The sequence below is a fragment of the Trachypithecus francoisi genome, unplaced genomic scaffold, assembly GCF_009764315.1.
Source record: "Trachypithecus francoisi isolate TF-2019V2 unplaced genomic scaffold, Tfra_2.0 Lachesis_group7, whole genome shotgun sequence".
NCBI lineage: Eukaryota > Metazoa > Chordata > Mammalia > Primates > Cercopithecidae > Trachypithecus > Trachypithecus francoisi.
The window spans coordinates 50,808,675-50,828,342 of record NW_022681472.1 but is presented as its reverse complement, the minus strand read 5'-3'; the positions used below and the strand labels follow the sequence as shown (position 1 = coordinate 50,828,342).

General features: G+C 42.3%; 1 protein-coding gene across 4 annotated transcripts in view; it reads right to left on the bottom strand.

Moving 5' to 3' along the window:
* NDUFAF6 (NADH:ubiquinone oxidoreductase complex assembly factor 6) overlaps nucleotides 1–19,668 on the bottom strand; it is a 113,329-nt gene that overhangs the window by 42,803 nt on the left and 50,858 nt on the right. The window lies entirely within an intron of this gene.

Here is a 19,668-nt window from a genome sequence, read left to right as displayed (position 1 = left end):
TTTTTTTTAAAAATATAGAATTGTACAATTTTGGATTTGAAAGAAAGTCATCTATCAATTCAACAGTTTTTGAGCATTTAGTACTGGTTACACACTTAGTATGGAAGGGGCACTAGAAACGAACAAAATTAGCCAATGTCAAATACCTATTAGGTGGCAGATTTTTCATTTGCTAAAAGGACACCTACACACTATTCTCTCAGAAACAAGAAGAGGCAAAGTGGTCACTATGTTATGCAATTGCAGTTTTATTCGTTTCCCTCTTTGGTTTCCACTATGATCTTATACTGCCAATTTTTCAATACCAAAGCTGTCATTTCTTTAGGCTTTTTTTTCTCTATCTACACCTACCAAAAATGGACCATCAGCCATTCTGGGGCATACCTGCTAAATGTTCCATAGATTTAATGCACACAAAATCACAGGTAGGAAGAGGAAGATTGATGATGACCCCTACATAAGACACAGACAAGACTTGTCGTAGTTGTCACATGGGTATGGTGGGTTGTTTCTGCACAAGTTGTTTCTAATTAGAATAATAACTAAAGTTTGAAAATACTATCATTTGCTTTGTGTATATATTAAAGATGAGGAGGGGTGCAGTGGCTCATGCCTGTAATCCCAGCACTTTGGGAGGCCAAGGCAGGCAGATCACTTGAGGCCAGGAGTTTGAGACCAGCCTGGCCAACATGGCAGAACCCCATCTCTACTAAAAATACAAAAATTAACTGGGCACGGTGGTGCACACCTATAGTCCCAGCTACTTAGGAGGCTGAAGCAGGAGAACCACTTCAACCTGGGAGGTGGAGGTTGCAATGATCCAAGATCATGCCATCACACTCCAGCCAGGGCCTCAGAGCGAGACTCTGTCTCTAAATATATATATATATATGTATGTATATTAGAGATGACTTCAGGTTATCCTGGTGATAATGTCATTTTCAACATGGGAGAGAAAAGGGTGGAGTTACAGCTATGTACCAGAAACCACAAATACCTTGTCTATGCCATAGCCCCTAAGTCAAGTGCCCAGGGAATATAGCATATCTGTGAAAATCACCTCATCACCCATTGTGTATATTGTAGGGGGAAGTGGTTAGGAGCCTAAAGGAGTATGATGTAATTTCTTCGTCTTTCTTCATCTTGTCCTGTTCCTTCTCTTTCTCATTTCTCTTTTGGCACCTGCATTGGGTTGCTGTCCACTAATGTACCAAGATCAGTTCAATCAGTTCAATACAATTTGTGTTTGTGTTTTTATCCCAATGTCTGGGTTTTTATCCCAATGTCTGGGTTGCACACCCTCTCTTCCCACCCCCACCTGTCTTCTCAGATGTTTTCCTGTCTGTCCCCACAAAACAGATTGGGAGCACCTTGAGGAAAGGGAACAGACTTAAGCTTATTTGTATTTATCCCCTGACCTTATAGTCTAGTGAGTAGTTGCTCAAACATTTTTCTGACATGAAAGTTAATGAATGAATGAATGAATGAATAGGAGGTAATGGGAGGTAAAAAGAAGCCCTCACTGTATTGGTGATATTTTATTTATTTAAAAATTCTAAAGCAGGCCAGGTATGGTAGCTCACACCTGTAATCACAGCACTTGGGGAGGCCAAGGCGGGAGGATTGCCTGAACCCAGGAGTTCAAGACCAGCCTGGGCAACATAGGGAGACCCCATATCTACAAAAAAAAAAAAGCAAAGCATGATGATGCATACCTGTGGTCCCAGATACTCAAAGGCTGAGTTGGGAGGATCTTTCAAGCCCTGGAGGTTAGGACAGCAATAAGCCATGATCACTGCACCCAGCCTGGGTGACAGAGTGACCCTCTGTCTCAGAAAAAAAAATATTCTGAAGCAAACATGTCAAATTATTAAAATTGTCTAAATCAGGATGGCAGACATATGAATATACATTATCTTATTTTCCATATTCTTCTTGTTTGGAAACTTCTGTAATACTGAAAAACCAAGATAAGCAGTGGAGGTGATAGCAGTATGACAAAATGTCTTTCTTCAAAGGATGTCATCATTTAATTAGGGACTTGTTCCAAGGCACATGATTGCAGAAGTCTGTTGGATTGTACATTTTTCGGAGTTGACTAGCTAGAGGTCAGAACAACAACAACAACAAAAAAAGCCACAGTAAATAACTCTGAAACTAGAAAAGCAGGAGTTGACACTACCTATCCAATTTGTAGGGCATCCTAGGAATCAGCAGATAAACCCTTTTGTTATTTTCTAATACACACCCAGCCTCTATGAACTATGAAATATTATCAGGAAAAACTGTATAGAACTAGACAACCAGCTACTGGCTAGTTAAACACCTAAGGGTTGGTAGAAAGTCTGTGGACATTTATGGCAAAATACATTTGCTTCTTTAGGTCAGATCTACTCTTCCTCTTCATCCTATTTTCTACCTGGAGGGCTGACCTGTATGGACCACATGGATGGATGCTCGTGACTTCTGGCTTCTAGTTGGGTTCATATAGAATCAAAGACAGGGAGGGAGAGATGAAGGAAAGGAAAGTCAGGTTGCTTAATCCCCTTGTTCCCTTCCTGTAAGGTGGTCTCCATGACTCTACATGACTCCACATGCCTCTGTATGACCCCTCACTTCAGTCTCCTCATCCCTTTGTGCCTACAGCTCATTAAGAAGCACCAGATGGGTGGGGCATGGTGGCTCACACCTGTAGTCCCAGCACTTTGGGAGGCCAAGGCAGGCAGATCAACTGAGCTGAGGAGTTTGAGGCCAGCCTGGAAACATGGTGAAACCCCGTGTCCACACATACAAAAAATTAGCTGGGCATGGCGGTGTACACCTGTGGTCCTACCTACTTGGGAGGCTGAGGCAAAAGAATTACTTGAGCCCAGAAGGTTGAGGCCACAGTGAGCCATGATTGTGCTGCTGCACTCCAGCCTGGGCAACAGAGCAAGACCTTGTCTCAAAAAAAAAAAAAAAAAAAAAAAGAAGAAGAAGAGGAAGAGGAAGAAGAGAGGAGGAGGAGGAGGAGGAGGCACCAGATGCCTGCATACATAGACCTGTGAAAATAGTCCCTTTGTATATAAAGCACCCCAAATTATTTTCTTGTGTCTCCTGTCGGGACTCTGATTGATGAAGGACTTGGACCATGACGTTCAAGTTTTGTTTTTTGTTTTTCGTGTTTTTGAGATGGAGTCTGGCTCTGTCGCCAGGCTGGAGTGCAATGGCACAATCTCAGCTCACTGCAACCTCCGCCTCCCGGGTTCAAGTGATTCTCCTGCCTCAGCCTCCCAAGTAGCTGGGACTACAGGCATGCACCACCATGCCCAGCTGATTTTTGTATATTTAGTAGAGACAGGGTTTCACCATGTTGGCCAGGATGCTCTCGATCTCTTGACCTTGTGATCTGCCCACCTCAGCCTCCCAAAGTGCTGGGATTACAGGCGTGAGCCATCGCGCCTGGCCAGATGTTCAAGTTTTAACTGCTCACCAGTAGTTAGGACCTAGGTCTCCATCCTTCACTTAGCAGATGCCAGAAGAGAACTTCCAAGAATTAACTTCAAATGTGAAATTCCTATCTACACTTGGTGTCTCCAGCTCTTTCTAACTCATTTCATCCTCTTTTTCTTACCATGAAGTTATAAAAACAGAAATGTTAAAAGATTGCAAAGCAATTGAAGGCATATTGTCAACATGAAATAAGTATATAATCATCCTTTAATAAATTCTACCTTTTGAACACTTTTATCACTTTGTGATCTTCATATATTAATACATTAATATATGTAAGGCACAATCACAGGGGAGAATCTAAACATTCAGTCTACCAGGTAATGATGAAAAGAGGATGTATATGATTTAGTTCATTTGAAATATCATGGACGTCAATAAACAATGGAAATGGTAAGCATCTGGGATAACAGTGGGCCTGGCCAGGAATGTCTGGTGATATCTTAAGCTCTTTAAAGCCTTTGCCTATGTCAGTTCCTCTGCCTGGGATATTCTTCCTCTCTTTCTCACTCTTGATCTGGCTAATTTCTAGTTATCCCTTACCACTCTTCTTAAATGTCACAAGCTCAGGTAAGTCCCTGATCCCAGTCTAAATCAGCTCCACACTTCCTACTAATTTTTCTGATAGAACCCAGTTCTTTTCCTTCTTGGCACTTATCACTATATAAAAGTATGTATTGTATGTTCATTGCTAAATGTCCATCTCACTCTTGAGGAAGGGAACCAAGTTTGTTTGGTTCTTCTACTATATTTGCAATTTCCAACACAGTACCTATCAATATTAATGGTTATCAAATAAGTGAATGCTCAAAGTTCTTGGAAGAACCATTGCATTTATGAATTATAACTCCATTTATACTATTGCTGTCAAAGGTGAATTATCTGCTTGTCCTAAGTTTAAAAGCGTGCCTCAGTTAGAACTATTAGGTATTGTTCCCTGGGTAAATTAAAACAAATGTATTTACATATCTACTGTAGATTTGAATTTTATGTCACATTTTGTTCCAGGAAGCCAGAAGTCCAGCCAAGACCTTGTCATAAATAGTCTTTTCTTTAAAAAGTCCTTTCTTAAAGTTACAAATGATTAACTTTGTAATTAGATACAGTAGGGGATGCCTGCTGTTTGGGCTGCCCAGCTTCCTTTCCTCCTTATTTAGGTTATAGAACCAAGAACCCCTGTGTATGGCCTCTCAGGCTGTACATTGCACAACTCCAGGAGGTCCCAAACAGATGGACTATAAAATGGATTAGAGTCTGGAGCTGTGCAACACCACCCTGACAGAACTCTTTTCTTTTGGTAAATGCTCATCCACCCAGACAGTCCAACCTGTGGGTCTGCTCTCTTTCCACAGTAGTAGACATGATCCAGGCCAGCCAATTGGAGGACTATGTCTAGAAATTATCATTGATTACTGCAGGTGTCGGCACATGACCTGAGGAAGCCAACCAGCACTTTGAGGAGGATTATACAGATGGTGAAGAAGAGAGAACATTGCTTGATATTTCCTACACTGAGAAGCATGAAACTCTAGAGCTGGTAGGGGTTCTTTTGCCGCAATACTGTAAGAGCCTGCCTGCAAATGAAGTCAACAGAGAAAAAGCAGAGCTGAAGAAGAATAAAAGGAGACAGATTCTTGACAATATGGGTTGATCCCCAAATTCTAGCTGTGCCTAAAGTATTCATAGGCTTGTTGGTTATGTGAGTTAGTAAATTATTTCCCTTGCTTGGGAGAGTTTGAGTTGGATCTTTGTCACTTGCAACCCAAGAGTCCTGGCTAATGCAGATGCACAAGCAAAACCATAAACCAGGAACTTGGAACTTATTTTCTACTTAACCGAAAACTGAATTCTCTACTTGTGACAATGGGGGTGTCACTTCTCTGCTCACAACCCTCCAATACCTTCTCATCTTACCCAGAGAAAAGGCCAGATGTCCACACATGGCCACAGGTCCCAACATGGTCTAGCCTGTCCCCTCCCTTTTTCCCCCACTTTGTTCATTATACATCAGGTATCCTGACTTGGTGTTCCTTACACATGCCAAGCATGCTCCCACCAGAGGGCCTTCCTTTGCATGTGCTGTTCCCTCTACCTAATACATGCGACTCACAGTGAACGGTTTGACCCAATTCAGGTATGTGTTCACATGTCAACTTTCCTCACCCCCCAATCTAAAATCTTCCTTTCCCTCTCTGTATTAGTCCCCTAGGGCTACAATAATAAAGCACCACAAACGGAGTGTCTTGAACAACAGAAATTGGTTGTCTCACAGTTCTGGTGGCGAGACGTCTGAGATCAGGTTGTCAGCTGAGTTGTTTTGTTCAGCAGGCTACGAGGAAGATCTGTGCTGTGCCTCTCTGCTAGCTTCTGGTGGTTTGGTGACAGTCTTCAGTGTTCCTTGGCTTGCAGAAGCATTGCCCTCATCTCTGCCTTTTTCTTTACATGGCATTCTCCCTGTGTGCATGTCTGTGTCCAGATTTCCCTATTGTATAAGGACACTAGTCATCTGAGATTAGGGACCATCCTAGTGCTCTCGTTTTGACCTGATCATCTTCAAAGAACCTCTTTCCAAATAATATCACATTCCCAGTACTGGAGGTTGGAATTTGGTGGGGGGAACACAATTCATCTTGTAACTCCCCACTTATGCTGCCCTATTTTTTTCTTTGCAGTATATATCACCATCTGATATATTATATACTTATTTTTACTAGCTTAATGTCACTCTTCCCCCAGACTAGGATGTAAGTCCCATGAACACATGGATGTCATGTTATACCCACAGCACTTAAAACAGTGCCTAGTATATGGAGGTATGCAATCAATATCTGTTAAGTGAGTGAATACTAAACAGGGAAATAGGCTCTCCGATTTTAAGATACTAAAATTTGAAACTTCTTTTTGCATAATCAACTATTTGAAGAAAGTAAGCCTTCTCAGATGTCATTTATTTATCTATTTAGAGTTTAAAGGCTCAGTGGTGATCAATGCAAAATCTCCATCTGGGTGCAATAGCTCACACCTGCAATCCCAGAACTTTGGGAGGCCATGATGGAAGGATCCCTTGAGGCTACGAGTTTAAGACTAGCCTGGACAGCATAGCAAGACCCCTGTCTCACAAAAAATAATTTTAAAACATTAGCCAGGTGTGGTGGTGTGCACCTGTACTTCCTAGCTACTCAGGAGGCTGAAGTGGGGGGATCATTTGAGCTCAGGAGTTTGAGGCTGCAGTGAGCTATGATGGTACCACTGCACTATAGTTTGGGTTGGAAAGCAAGACCCTGCCTCTAGAAAAAAAAAAAAGGAGAAGAAGAAAAAGAAACAACATCTCTATCACAAACTTACAAGTACCATTCCTTTGAAAAGAGTAGAAAGAAACATTCTGAGGAAGTATGGAATTTGGGAGTGGTAGGTTGATAAGGGACATGCGAGAAGGGATAGAAGTCGAATGAGGTTAAAAGAGGTCAAACTCTGGCAAAACTAAAAGTACTGATCTTTTCTCTGACTTAATAATGAAAGTATGCCAGTAACCTTCTATGGAGTTACATTATTTTTATTACCCATTAAAAAGGGTTTTTTTGGTTGTTTTTTGAGACAGTCTTACTCTGTTGCCCAGGCAGGAATGCAGTGGTGCGATCATAACTCATTGCAGCCTCTACCTCTTGTGCTCAAGCGATTTTCCCGCCTCCCAAGTAGTTGGGACCACAGGCATGTGCCACCATACCTGGCTTATTTATTTATTTATTGTAGAGACAGAGTCTTGCTGTTGCCTCCCAAAGTGCTGGCATGAGTTTACTGTAACCAGCCTAAAGGTACTTTTAATGAGAAAACAAATTTAGCCTTCAAATATTAGAAGTGCCCCATCTGACATTTATTGAGATATATTATCTGTGTGTAACTTTATCAGGTTATCTGTCTTTCCTCTGATACTCTCACTGGAATATGAGCTGAGGGGCAGGGGACTGTGTCTCTGCTAGCCTATAGATAGTCAAAAGACAAATGGTAAATTAAATGAGCATAAACATGAAGAAAAGAGTTAAGAGCCCTTACTTACATAAGGGTTTTACAAAGCAGTAAGAAGACAAATGATCCAGTGGATCAAAGGAAGTACACATGCTATAAGCATATAAAACAGTGCTCAATCTTGCCAGTAGCCAGGGAAATGCAAATTAAAATAAAAACAAAATGGAATTTTTACCTATCTGCAGTTGAAAAGATTGATGACTTTCAGGCCAGTGATGTGCAGGTAATCAGAAACTTATACTTTTGAGGATGAGTCAGTATGTGGAACTATATATTCAAATTCAAAATTCACTTGCCCTTTGACCTGAAAATTCCATGTTTAGGAACCTATCCTGTGGAAAAGACAGTCTTCATAATGATGCATATCCATAAGGCTCCAGAATTTCAGTACAGGAAAGAGACAGGCATGCCCATTAGGTTTTAAACAAATACTCAGAAGTATAAGATACTTATTATACTTCTGAGTTTATAGCGTAAAATTTCTTCTTTGTACAGAATTAATTATTAATTAAACATCCCAATCAACATTTATCAAATGTCAACTAGAGGCAAGGGGTGGTGTCTGAATCCCTAAAATTCTATTTTAGGAGTTAAGGCATGAATATTGAATGAAGTAACTCTTTAGCTTCTATACCACTCCCACCCTAAACCCAAATCTGATCTGTGTAAAACTTTAAGCCCCAAAAGTGAGCTTAGAAGGTGAGAGGTCAAAAGAGTGTACTCCAGGAGGGCAACCCCTGCATCTAGGGCAGTAACATTCCCATCTCCAGCTCTCAAATGTCACTCTCTGTTCTCACCATGCCCAGTTATTTCCCTCCGAAATAAAAGGGGAAAGTGCCACATAAAGAATTTCCCACAACCATTTTATCAGATTAAGGGATTGACATGTTCATATCCAGGGAAAATACTCTTTGAAGATGACTGTCCACTAGGAAAGAATAATTATTTCGATTGTGCTGAACTGCTCTACATAACAAAGTGAGAGGAACCTAGACTTGTCTCTTTGGGAAAGGGAGAAGGTGAGGGGCAGGGAAATGGGTAAGATTTGAAGATTTTTGAGAATGAAAGGTAGCGTCTCCTCCAGAAATGTAGTAAAAGTGTGGCTAGCACGTGTCACTGAAGGCCCTGGTGCTTCTCTGATACTCCCACGACACACATGAAGCAGCGTGGCTGGTGACAGCCTCCAGTTTACAGCTCCCTAAGGACCAGCATCAGCTTTGCAGCCAAGATCCTGCTGTTTCCCGGGCGGCCCGCAGCAGTGATGGAGGCAGGCAGTAGACAAGGGCATAGACATTTCCGCGACACAGAAGACTCTTTTAATGTACTATCTGTGCTCAGGGCTCTCCTGGCTTTGCCACAGTCTTCGTCAAGTCTGATTGGGTCCGCTGGCTCCTCCTGTCCAAGCCTGCTTCCTTCCCCTTTGTCTTGGCAGACTTTACTTCCCCACAAAATCTTTCCCACCCATACCCTGTCTCAGCATCTGCTTCCCAGAGAGCCCAACCAGCACCACTAGAGACCTCTCATATGAAACTGCTGAAGTTTAACACTAGTGGGATTTTTTTTTAAGAGTCTGAAAGGAACTATTTTTCATATTCAAGTGTGGGAATTAAAACTGAATAGCTGCCAGTTGTTTTCTGCAGCATAGTCACTATTTAACTTAGTTGATGACTGACTTTGTCTTAATGAACAATCACAAATTCTCTCAGGAACATAATCCTTTTCTCTTTTGCTCTTAAAGAGAAAGAAAAGGAAAAAAATAATAAATATTGCGACAGCATTTTCTAACTTTTATGAACAATAGATTCCAATTTTAAAATTAGAAAAGATCTTGACATTTATTCTGATTAAAGCCTAACAGCACATGTCCATAGAGCCCTTGAAAATCATGGTCTGGGCCAGGTGCAGTGGCTCACACCTGTAATTCCAGTACTTTGGGAGTCTGAGGCCTCCTCCACTTGAGGTCAGGAGTTCGAGACCAGGATGGCCAACATGGCAAAACCCCATCTCTAGTAAAACTACAAAAATTAGCCAGGCATGGCAGCACACTCCTGTACTCCCAGCTACCGGTAAGGCTGAGGCAGGAGAATTGCTTGAACTCGGGAGGCAGAGGTTACAGTGAGCTGAGATGGAGGCACTGCACTCCATCCCAAGTGACAGAGTGAAACTCCATCTTAAAAAAAAAAAAAAAGCACAACTAAGCTTTTTGTGTTTGTTTGCAGAAAAGCAGCATCCCTCACATAGGGCCACTTGGCACTTGACCTTCCCAAACTCTGTGCTGGGGAATTTTGCAATCACATTAATTTGATACAGTGTACTTGGGGGAGGGCATTCTGTATTTTGTTAAGAAGAAAAAATACTTTAAAAATGTGTAACTGTTAAAAGAAACAATAATCATTACTTCTTTAATGAACTTTTAAATATATGAAGGAGGAAATTGACATTCAAATGAGTATTCTGTGTGATCAATAAAGGAATATATTTGTAAATTCCCTTTATTCTCTAAATACTCCTTTCTCTGCCCTCTTTCAAGATCTCTGCTGAAATTACATCTCTGCTTGGCTTTTTCTCCTTTACAAAAAGGAGAAGCTCAACTTTCTATCCAGACTGCTTAACCTTCATTAATCTACTTTCTGTCCGGGCTGGCCTGGAGCAGATGAGGTTATGTGAGATTTCTCAGCCTCTTAGGAAGACCATGGCCCCTAAACCTTTCTCTGTTGCTGTTATGGGAATCTCTTCAGTGACATCCACCCTCTCTCCCATAACCCACTGACCCAGATGCTGAGGATCTAAATACAACTATATCTGGTTTCTATCAACACCATGGAACAGCCAATTTGTCTACACAAAAGGGTAGTTTCAGCTACAAATTACATGCAGATGGCTGAGCATCTCTTCTGTGACTAAAGTTGAATTGATATTTTCAAATCAAAATTATGTGAGTGATATTTGCTTACGTATGGATGTATATATGTATTATGTGCTGGCTGACAGTGGCAGTGTCTGCGTTCACAAGTGTGGAGTTCAGGATATTTCCACATCCATAAATATTTTTTTATTTTTTGTTTTTTATTTTTTTAGAGATAGGGTCTTGCTCTGTGGCCCAGGCTGGAATGCAGTGGTGTGATCATGGCTCACTGCAGCCTCAACCCCCTGAGCACAAGCGATCCTCCCACCTTAGCCTCCCAAGTAGCTGGAACTACAGGCATGTGCCACCAAGCCAGGCTAATTTTTTTTTCTTTTTTTGTAGAGATGGGATCTCCCTATGTTGCTCAGGCTGGTCTCAAACTCCAGGTCTCAACTGATCCTCCCACTTCAGCCTCCCAAAGTGCTATGATTATAGGCGTGAGCCACCGTGCCCAGCCCATATCTAGAAATACAAATTGGTAAATGTATTACAAAATTGTAATGAAATGTACATGAAATGAAATGTCAATGAAAATTGTTTTTCAGTTTAAATATTAAAACAAACAGTTTAGCCAGGCACAGTGGTTCATGCCTGTAATCCCAGCACTTTGGGAGGCTGAGGCGGGCAGATCACCTGAGGTCAGGAGTTCAAGACCAGCCTGGCCAACATGGTGAAACCCTGTCTCTACTAAAAATACAAGGAAATTACCTGGGCGTAGTGGGATGTGCTTGTAATCCTAGCTACTCGAGAGGCTGAGTCAGAAGAATTGTTTGAACCCAGGAGGCGGAGGTTGCAGTGAGCCAAGATTGTGCCACTGCACTCCAATCTGGGCAACAAGATCAAAAATCCCATCTCAAAAAAACAGTTTAAATGAGTATTAACTAATAATATTAATTACTGTTTTTAGTACTAGCTCCGGATAGAATTCCTTTGTAAGGAGCTTGTGACCTAAACAAGACATATCAAACTGACACGAATAAAAATTAGCTAAGGAAAAGCTAGGCTTTACCATTTCGGGGAGAGACTGATCTTAGACTCTGCCCTTTGCTGCACTTACCCAAGCTGGGATTATTCAGAGTTTTTCTTTATACAGTTGAAATGGGTAAGAGTTGATGATGATCATCTTTAATTCATTACGTATTATTAAATAATAATGTGCTTTCCCCAAATCAACTAAATATTCTTGGCTTGTGGTAAGGGAGAGGAGGATAAGTGAGCACAGAGCTGAAAGCCATCTGGCCTGGCCTTTTAGGATTTAGGCTTTTAACACTGTCTCCAGGGAAAGTTACACAAAGCTACTTTGGTAGAATTGAAAGAAGACACTCTCCTTCCAAGTTTAAAATTGAGACCCAAGGCTGGGTGCAGTGGCTTATGCCTGTAATCCCAGCATTTTGAGAGGCCAAGGCAGGAGGATTGCTTGAGCTCAGGAGCTCGAAGTCAGCCTGGGAAACATAGTGAGACCCCCGTCTCTACTAAAAATTCAAAAATTAGCTGTGCGTGGTGGTGTGTGCCTGTAGTGCCAGCTACTCGGGAGGCTGAGGTGGGAGAATGGCTCGAGCCTAGGAGGCAGAGTTTGCAGTGAGCCTAGATCAAACTACTCCAGCCTGGGCAACAGAGGAGACCCTGACTTAAATAAATAAATACATAAAACTGAGATCCATGACTAAACTACATGATCTTTAGTATACCACAGATTTAAAAAAAAAAAAAAAAAAAAAAGAGTCTCACACTGTTGCCCAGCCTGGAGTGCAGTGGTGTGGTCATGGCTCACTATAGCCTCAACTTCCCAGGCTCAAGCGATCCTCCTACCTCAGCCTCCCAAGTAGCTGGGACTACAGGCACGCACCACTATGCCCGGCTAATTTTTGTATTTTTTGTAGAAATGGGGTCTCACGGCCGGGCGCGGTGGCTCAAGCCTGTAATCCCAGCACTTTGGGAGGCCGAGAAGGGCGGATCACGAGGTCAGGAGATCGAGACCATCCTGGCTAACACGGTGAAACCCCGTCTCTACTAAAAAATACAAAAAACTAGCCGGGCGAGGTGGCTGGCGCCTGCAGTCCCGGCTACTCAGGAGGCTGAGGCAGGAGAATGGCGTAAACCCGGGAGGCGGAGCTTGCAGTGAGCTGAGTTCCGGCCACTGCACTCCAGCCTGGGAGACAGAGTGAGGCTCTGTCTCAAAAAAAAAAAAAAGAAATGGAATCTCACTATGTTTCCCAGGCTAGTCTTGACTCGTGAGCTCAAGTGATCTTCCTGCCTTGATCTCCCAAAGTATTGGGATTATGAGCATGAGTCATGGTGCCTGGCCCATGGATTTTTGAAAGTAAATATTTTAACTATCTTCTTATTGGCACAACTATGTTGTGCTGTAAATTTTTGTTTGTTTGTTTCACAGGCATTAGTTTGTTAAAATGTAAACACTTGAAACATCACAATTTTTAAAACCTTATTTTATCATTTAAAAAAATGTTAATATACAAGGAGCCTCAAAAAAAAGAAGGCAGCTTGGGTCTCTCTCAGCCTTTGAGAAGCTCTGAAATCAACTGGTTAGAGTGCAAATATTTCCATGAGGTAGCAGGAGTGTTTTTGTATAAGCCAAAGGAACTACAGTATAAGAAACCTGGAAAGAAGGAAATAAGTTAAGAATAAGTTGTATGTTTGAAATGAAAACTCAGTGTATGCTTTTTTGTTGCCTTTATATTAGATTGTAGGGACTCCAAGGAGTCTTTCGGTCTTACTCTCCCAACATGTTAATGCATACTTAAAATATACAATATTGTACCTTTAAAGCATGCTTTTTTTTTTTTGAGACAAGTCTGGTTCTGTTACCCAGGATGGAGTGCAGTGGCATGATCTCGGTTCATTGCAACCTCCTCCAACTCCTGGGCTCAAGCCATCCTCCCACCTCAGCCTCCTGAGTAGCTGGGAATGCAGGCGTGCACCACCACACTCTGCTAGTTTTTGTATTTTTTGTAGAGACGGAGTTTTGCCATGTTGCCAGGCTGGTCTCGAACTCGTTAGCTCAAGCGATCCACCTGCCTCAGCCTCCCAAAGTGCTGGGGTTACAGGTTTGAACCACTGTGCCTGGCCTAAAGCATGCTTTCTTTATCTGAAATTACTAGCTTGCCTTGGTAAATTTACAACAATAGCATCTCTGTGAAGTTGTAAATGTTCAACCAGAGTAAACTACATGATGATGAATAAATGTTCATGGACACCAAGTCCTGGAGTCTGAAAATAAAACCTGATACATAGAGATTCTTTGAAAGATAAGTCTTACAGAGATGTCTTTTTTTCTTTTTTCTTTTCTTTTCTTTTTTTTTTTTGAGATGGAGTCTTGCTCTTGTTGCCTAGACTGGAGTGCAGTGGCATGATCTCGGCTCACTGCAACCTCCGCCTCCCAGGTTCAAGCAATTCTACTGCCTCAGCCTCCTGAGTAGTGGGGATTACAGGCACCCACCATCACGCCTGGCTAATTTTTACATTTTTAGTAGAGACAGGGTTTCACCATGTTGGCCAGGCTGGTCTTGAACTCCTGACCTCAAGTGATCTGCCCACCTTGGCCTCCCAAAGTGCTGGGATTACAGGTGTGAGCCACCGCCCCCAGCCTTACAGAGATATCTTAAAGGAGAAAGGAGCGACAACAGAAACAATAGGAAAGTCAACTCTCACGAGTTAGAAGGGAAAATTAATTCTGGGTGTAGGTCAATAGAGGTCATCATTTGAATTAAAAATGTTTTGAAAGGGAAGTTCTTCCTCTCGTCTGCCCGGTTCCTGGAACGGCATTGCCTCTTGGGGAAGCATGCGTACTTACTCAGCAAAACCATTTTGGTCCCTCTTAACAGACTAAAACATGAAGCCAGCTGTCCAGTTGGGGTGGAGACATTCTATCTTTGAGAACAAAAGGAATTGGTCTAATTAAAGGCATTTAGAGAAGGATAGGGGAGAAAAGACACAAAGGGCACCAAAGGTGGAAGAGAGCTTAAGTCTGAATTTCATCTCTGCTACAGAGTTGGTGTATTCCTAACAGTCTCATTCAAGTGCTTAAAACAAAGGCACAATAAAAGCATGTGGGCTTATAATAATAAAAATAATAAATAATAAATATATTATTTATTTAATATATTTGTTATATATTATATTAATATATTATATGTGTGTATATATATATTTTAAAAGACCAGTCCTCCCCGAGGAGCTCAGAGTTCTAAAGTAAAATCCAATCTGTTGAATAATGATGGCACAAGTTGTAACTTTCTAGGATTCCACAAAATGGAGGGTTGAAGGAAGATAAAATAATCTGCTGTGGTATTCCAGGAAGGGGTGTAAGAGACACAGGTAACCAACGGCTTGTGTCATGGTAACAAGAAATGTACTTCAAAGAAACTCTTATGAATGGTTCCTGATGCCTTTCGGTCTCTGTGTCACATCTCAAGATACCTAGCTTGGTGGGGGTCTCTCTCAGAGTCACTGTATGTTCGGCTTGTATCATCTCAGTTACTCCTGACAGCAACGCTATGAGTTGGAGATTTTTTTCTCCCATTTACGAAGAAGGAAACTGACCTCAAAGAAAAGTGTCAAGTCATTTACTCAAGATTGGATGGGAAAGTTGGGATTTTAGATCAATCTGACCCTAAAAATCCTGCTCTTTATTTACTTATTTATTTATTATTTATCTATTTATTTATTTTAGAGACAGAGTCTCGCTCTGTCGCCCAGGCTGGAGTGCAGTGGCGCGATCTCGGCTCACTGCAAGCTCCACCTCCCAGGTTCAAGCCATTCTACTGCCTCAGCCTCCCGAATAGCTGGGACTACAGGCGCCCGCCACCATACCCCGCTAATTTTTTTGTATTTTTAGTAGAGACGGGGTTTCACTGTGTTAGCCAGGATGGTCTTGATCTCCTTACCTCGTGATCTGCCCGCCTCGGCCTCCCAAAGTCCTGGGATTACAGGCGTGAGCCACCAAGCCTGGCCAAAATCCTGCTATTTCTATACTGTCATTCTGTGTCATTGTTACTGACTTTAATCACTACTTGCACATTAACCTGACTTCCCCTCTTACTTGAGCCTACAGACTTGAACCTCAGAATTATCATTTGACCCTTCCAATAAATCATTTCAGCAATATTTATTGAGTACCTACTAAGAACTAGCTATTGAGGATAAAGAATGAATGAAATACAATTCCTGCCCTCACAGAACAGACAGATCATGTGGGGAATCAGTTGTTAAATCTTGTAAGGTTCACTTATTATACATCTATCCTCTCTTCTCTTTTCTGACTGTTTTTCCCTGGTGCAAGCCCTCACTACCTTTGTTTGTCTCTGTTATTAGTCAGGATCACAGAAGAACTAATTACAGACTTGTGGGTAGAGTTAAGAATTCAAAAAAGTGGGCCGGGTGTGACAGCTCACACCTGTAATCCCTGCACTTTGGGAGGCCAAGGCAGGAGGATTGCTTCAGCCCAGGAGTGAAAGACCAGCCTGGGCAACACAGCAAGACTCCATTTCTACAAAATATAAAAAATTAGCTGGGCATGGTGTCATGCACCTGTAGTCCCAGTTATTTGGTAGGCTGAGGTGGGAGGCTTGAGCCCAGGAGGTTGAGGCTACAGTGAGCTGTGATTGGGCCACTGCAGTCCAGCCTGGGTGACAGAGCAAGACCCTGTCTCAAAAAAAAAAAGTAATAGTGAGACACCCAGAAAATACCAGCAGTGGGAAACCATGGCTATGCCAAGGGCCAAAGTGTTCCTGGAGCCCATAGCGAGCTGGAGATGTGCAAAAGCTGGTGCCCTTAGGAGCTGTAGTCATGAAGGGAGGCAGCTCAGAAACTCAGCTTCTCTCTCCTCTTGCCATCTGATCAGCTAGCATCCTTCTCTGCTCAAACTCAATCAGAAGTCCTCCAGCCAGGAAGCCAGGTCTGCAGAGGTCAGCCTCCTCAGGCAGAGAAGTCAGGGAATGGATCAGGCAAGGTAGATGGAAAACAACCAACACTCTCTCTACTCGTTCCTCAACAAATACACACTGAACGTGTAGCCTGTGACAGGCACAGTGGCTACAGTGGCAAGCAGAACAGAGCTCCTTCTTTCCTTTCTGGAGGTTACAGCTTGGAGGAGACCACTGGAAGAAACCCAATAAAGCACTAATTATCCCAATTTAGACAGCATGAATGTAATTAATGCCAGTGAATTGCACATTTAAAAATGGTTAAAATCACAAATTTTATGTTCTATGTATTTTACCACAATAAAAAATTCAGTAGCTAGAGAGTTTGGAAGGAAGCAAGAGAGTGTGGCATTGAGGAAGCCCAGGGAAAAGAATTTTGCAGGAGAAAGGAGCTAAGAACGTTAAGAAAGGTGAACAAGAACTCCTTAGCCAGAACTCGCCAATGGCAAGATGGTAGTGAAGCCAGACATAAAGCGGTGAAGGGTAAGAGAAAGAAGAGAAAACGTGGCTGAGTCTCTGTTATGACAAGCCCTACCCAGTAGGGCCCTGAAATAGCATTTTAGACCTGTCTCTAAATTCTCCTCTGTCTCCTTCTGCTCCTCTCAGTATACCTACCCAGTGCTGAGCCAGATTGGACCACAAATAGCTCCACTGCTTTCCTGTCTCTGTGTCCTTACTTATATATTTTGCTATCCCAGGAACACCCTCTCCATGACATAAGTCACTCCTTTGTCAGTGTTCTGATGGCACTTAATACATATCTCTATTAGAGCCTTTGTCATATTTTATTCTAATTTTTTGTTTTCCTTCAGAGGGACTCTTCTGCTCATCTGCCCAACACCTCTTCCTCCACGGCCCCGCCTTCCTTTGGTATCAGGTGCACCCTGTAGTTAGAGAATTGCCCCTCCTTCATTCACTGTGGATCTGCTATGGCTTCTGAATATGACTCCAGGGCCCTCTGGCTATCACATGACCCAAGCCAGGCCTACAAGCATCTCTTCTCAGGGTCATATACATGAAAGGTGAAAAGATCTCTCTTTCTTTGGTTCTAACAGCTGAGATGATGTAAGCCAGAAGCTGTCTGTGGCCAATTTCCACACAACGCCTTCAAACCACTACCACACAGAGTAAGTCCAAATGTAAAGGGAGAAAAAAGAGGAGACCTAAGCAACAATCACATTATTTGAGTTCCCAGATCCACTTATGCCTGACACCACCTCCCCTCCTGGACTTGTCAATTGTATGAGCCAACCAGGTGCCTTTTATGCTTAAGCCAGCAGGGTCTCGACAAATACACGTGTTGTATTCCCTACTAGTCTCTAAGTACTCTACCGTTGCAGAGACTTTGCATCCCAGCACCTAGCATAACAGGTACTCAATAATGTTAAGTAACAGTTGGAATCTTAACAGTCATCTAGATCCAATTCAAATTTCATTTACTAAAGAAAGTTTTACTGAATCCTCAAACAAGATCATTCAAATTCCTGTGATTCCTGGTAGCACTTTATAGATTCTGCTTCTTATTTTAATTGTTTGTGTTCTTGGGCCTCTCTCCCTATCAGATGATACATAAGTTGGATGCAAGGATTAAGTCTGCATAGTAGGTGTTCACTAAAAGTCAACTGTTCTAAATTGGACTTGTATGTGTTAGTTTTTGTACAGAGGAAAAAAAGAGACAGAGAGGTGAGACTCATTTCTGCTCTTGAGGGCTCATAGCACGTGTTCAACAAATAATGTTGTGGCTGGGCGCGGTGGCTCAAGCCTGTAATCCCAGCACTTTGGGAGGCCGAGACGGGTGGATCACGAGGTCAGGAGATCGAGACCATCCTGGCTAACACGGTGAAACCCCGTCTCTACTAAAAAAACTACAAAAAACTAGCCGGCCGACGTGGCGGCGCCTGTAGTCCCAGCTACTTGGGAGGCTGAGGCAGGAGAATGGCGTGAACCCGGGAGGCGGAGCTTGCAGTGAGCTGAGATCCGGCCACAGCACTCCAGCCTGGGTGACAGAGCGAGACTCCGTCTCAAAAAAACAAACAAACAAACAAACAAACAAACAAACAAATAATGTTGTGACTTGCCTTGGCCCGAATAGAAAATGAATAATAGAGAAGAAAGAAAGTAACATAAATTCTTCATGGAGAAACAAAGCTCCAGATTGACAGCAAAAGATATTTTTATCAGGAAGTGTCAAAAGAATGGGGAACAAGATCAGAAGCATTTTATAAGTAGATCAGGAACCAAATATTCTGGAAATATAAAACCACTCATAAATAAAGTCAGATGCAGCATTCTACTGAACATAATTTAACAACTACCATAAAAGTCACTAAATCCTTTTTTTCATTGTCTTCAAACTTCTTTCCAACTAAATAAGTGCAGGTTAATTTGATCCTCTGTGTGTCTAATCCTGGATAAACACAATGGCTGTAAAATGCTCTGCTTCTCCAAAGAACGTTCCATGAAGCTTACAATGTTCTAGCTGTTCTAGCTCTGTTAAATATGATGGAGAACTTTGTTCAACTTTGAGGACTCCAAGGCTCCTCACACAGAAATCTGCAATCTATAGCTGCTCTGGGAATATCTGTGAATGACTCAAACCAAATCTTTTCCTCCAATGCATGATTGTATCCAACTTCCCCACACTATTTCCTCTTTAGCCTGCTTCAGAGGTTTAAGAGTCCAGCCCTGGACAGCCACATTGAAGCAGAAGTTTATGCAAGAATCCAGAAATCTTAGTCTAGTTTTTGGATAATCTTGGGGAGATTCAGGCAAAAAATACCTGGGCAAAAAATACCAAAAGTGATGATATCACCTTAGCAGTAATGGCATTGTTCAATATCCTCAGTCACCTGGAAGCTTTCCTGTTGAAATTAACATATGGACAGGCCAATTTGTTGGCCTCTAAGCAGAATGTCATTGAAATATGGCATTGTCAAGGTGAGGCACCAAAGGTTCAGGGCCTGGTGCTCAACTCTCCTGGATTCAACTAACTCTCTCGAGGTGGGGATGATGAAGCTCTGGGAAGCAGAGTCACACTCCTCCAAAAGATTTCCCAGGGGGTCAGAAATTCAAACAGAAATTCAGTCCTTCTGTTCTAATAAAATAAATACAGAAACTTTATCCACAAAAAGATAAGGAGGGTCAGGCACAGTGGCTCACTCCTGTAATCCCAGCACTGTGGGAGGCCAAGTGGGGAGGATCACTTGAGTTCAGGAGTTCAAGACCAACCTGGGCAACATAGCGAGACCTCGACCCTACTAAAAAGTTTTTAAAAATTAGCCACACATGGTAGTGCTCCTGGAGTCC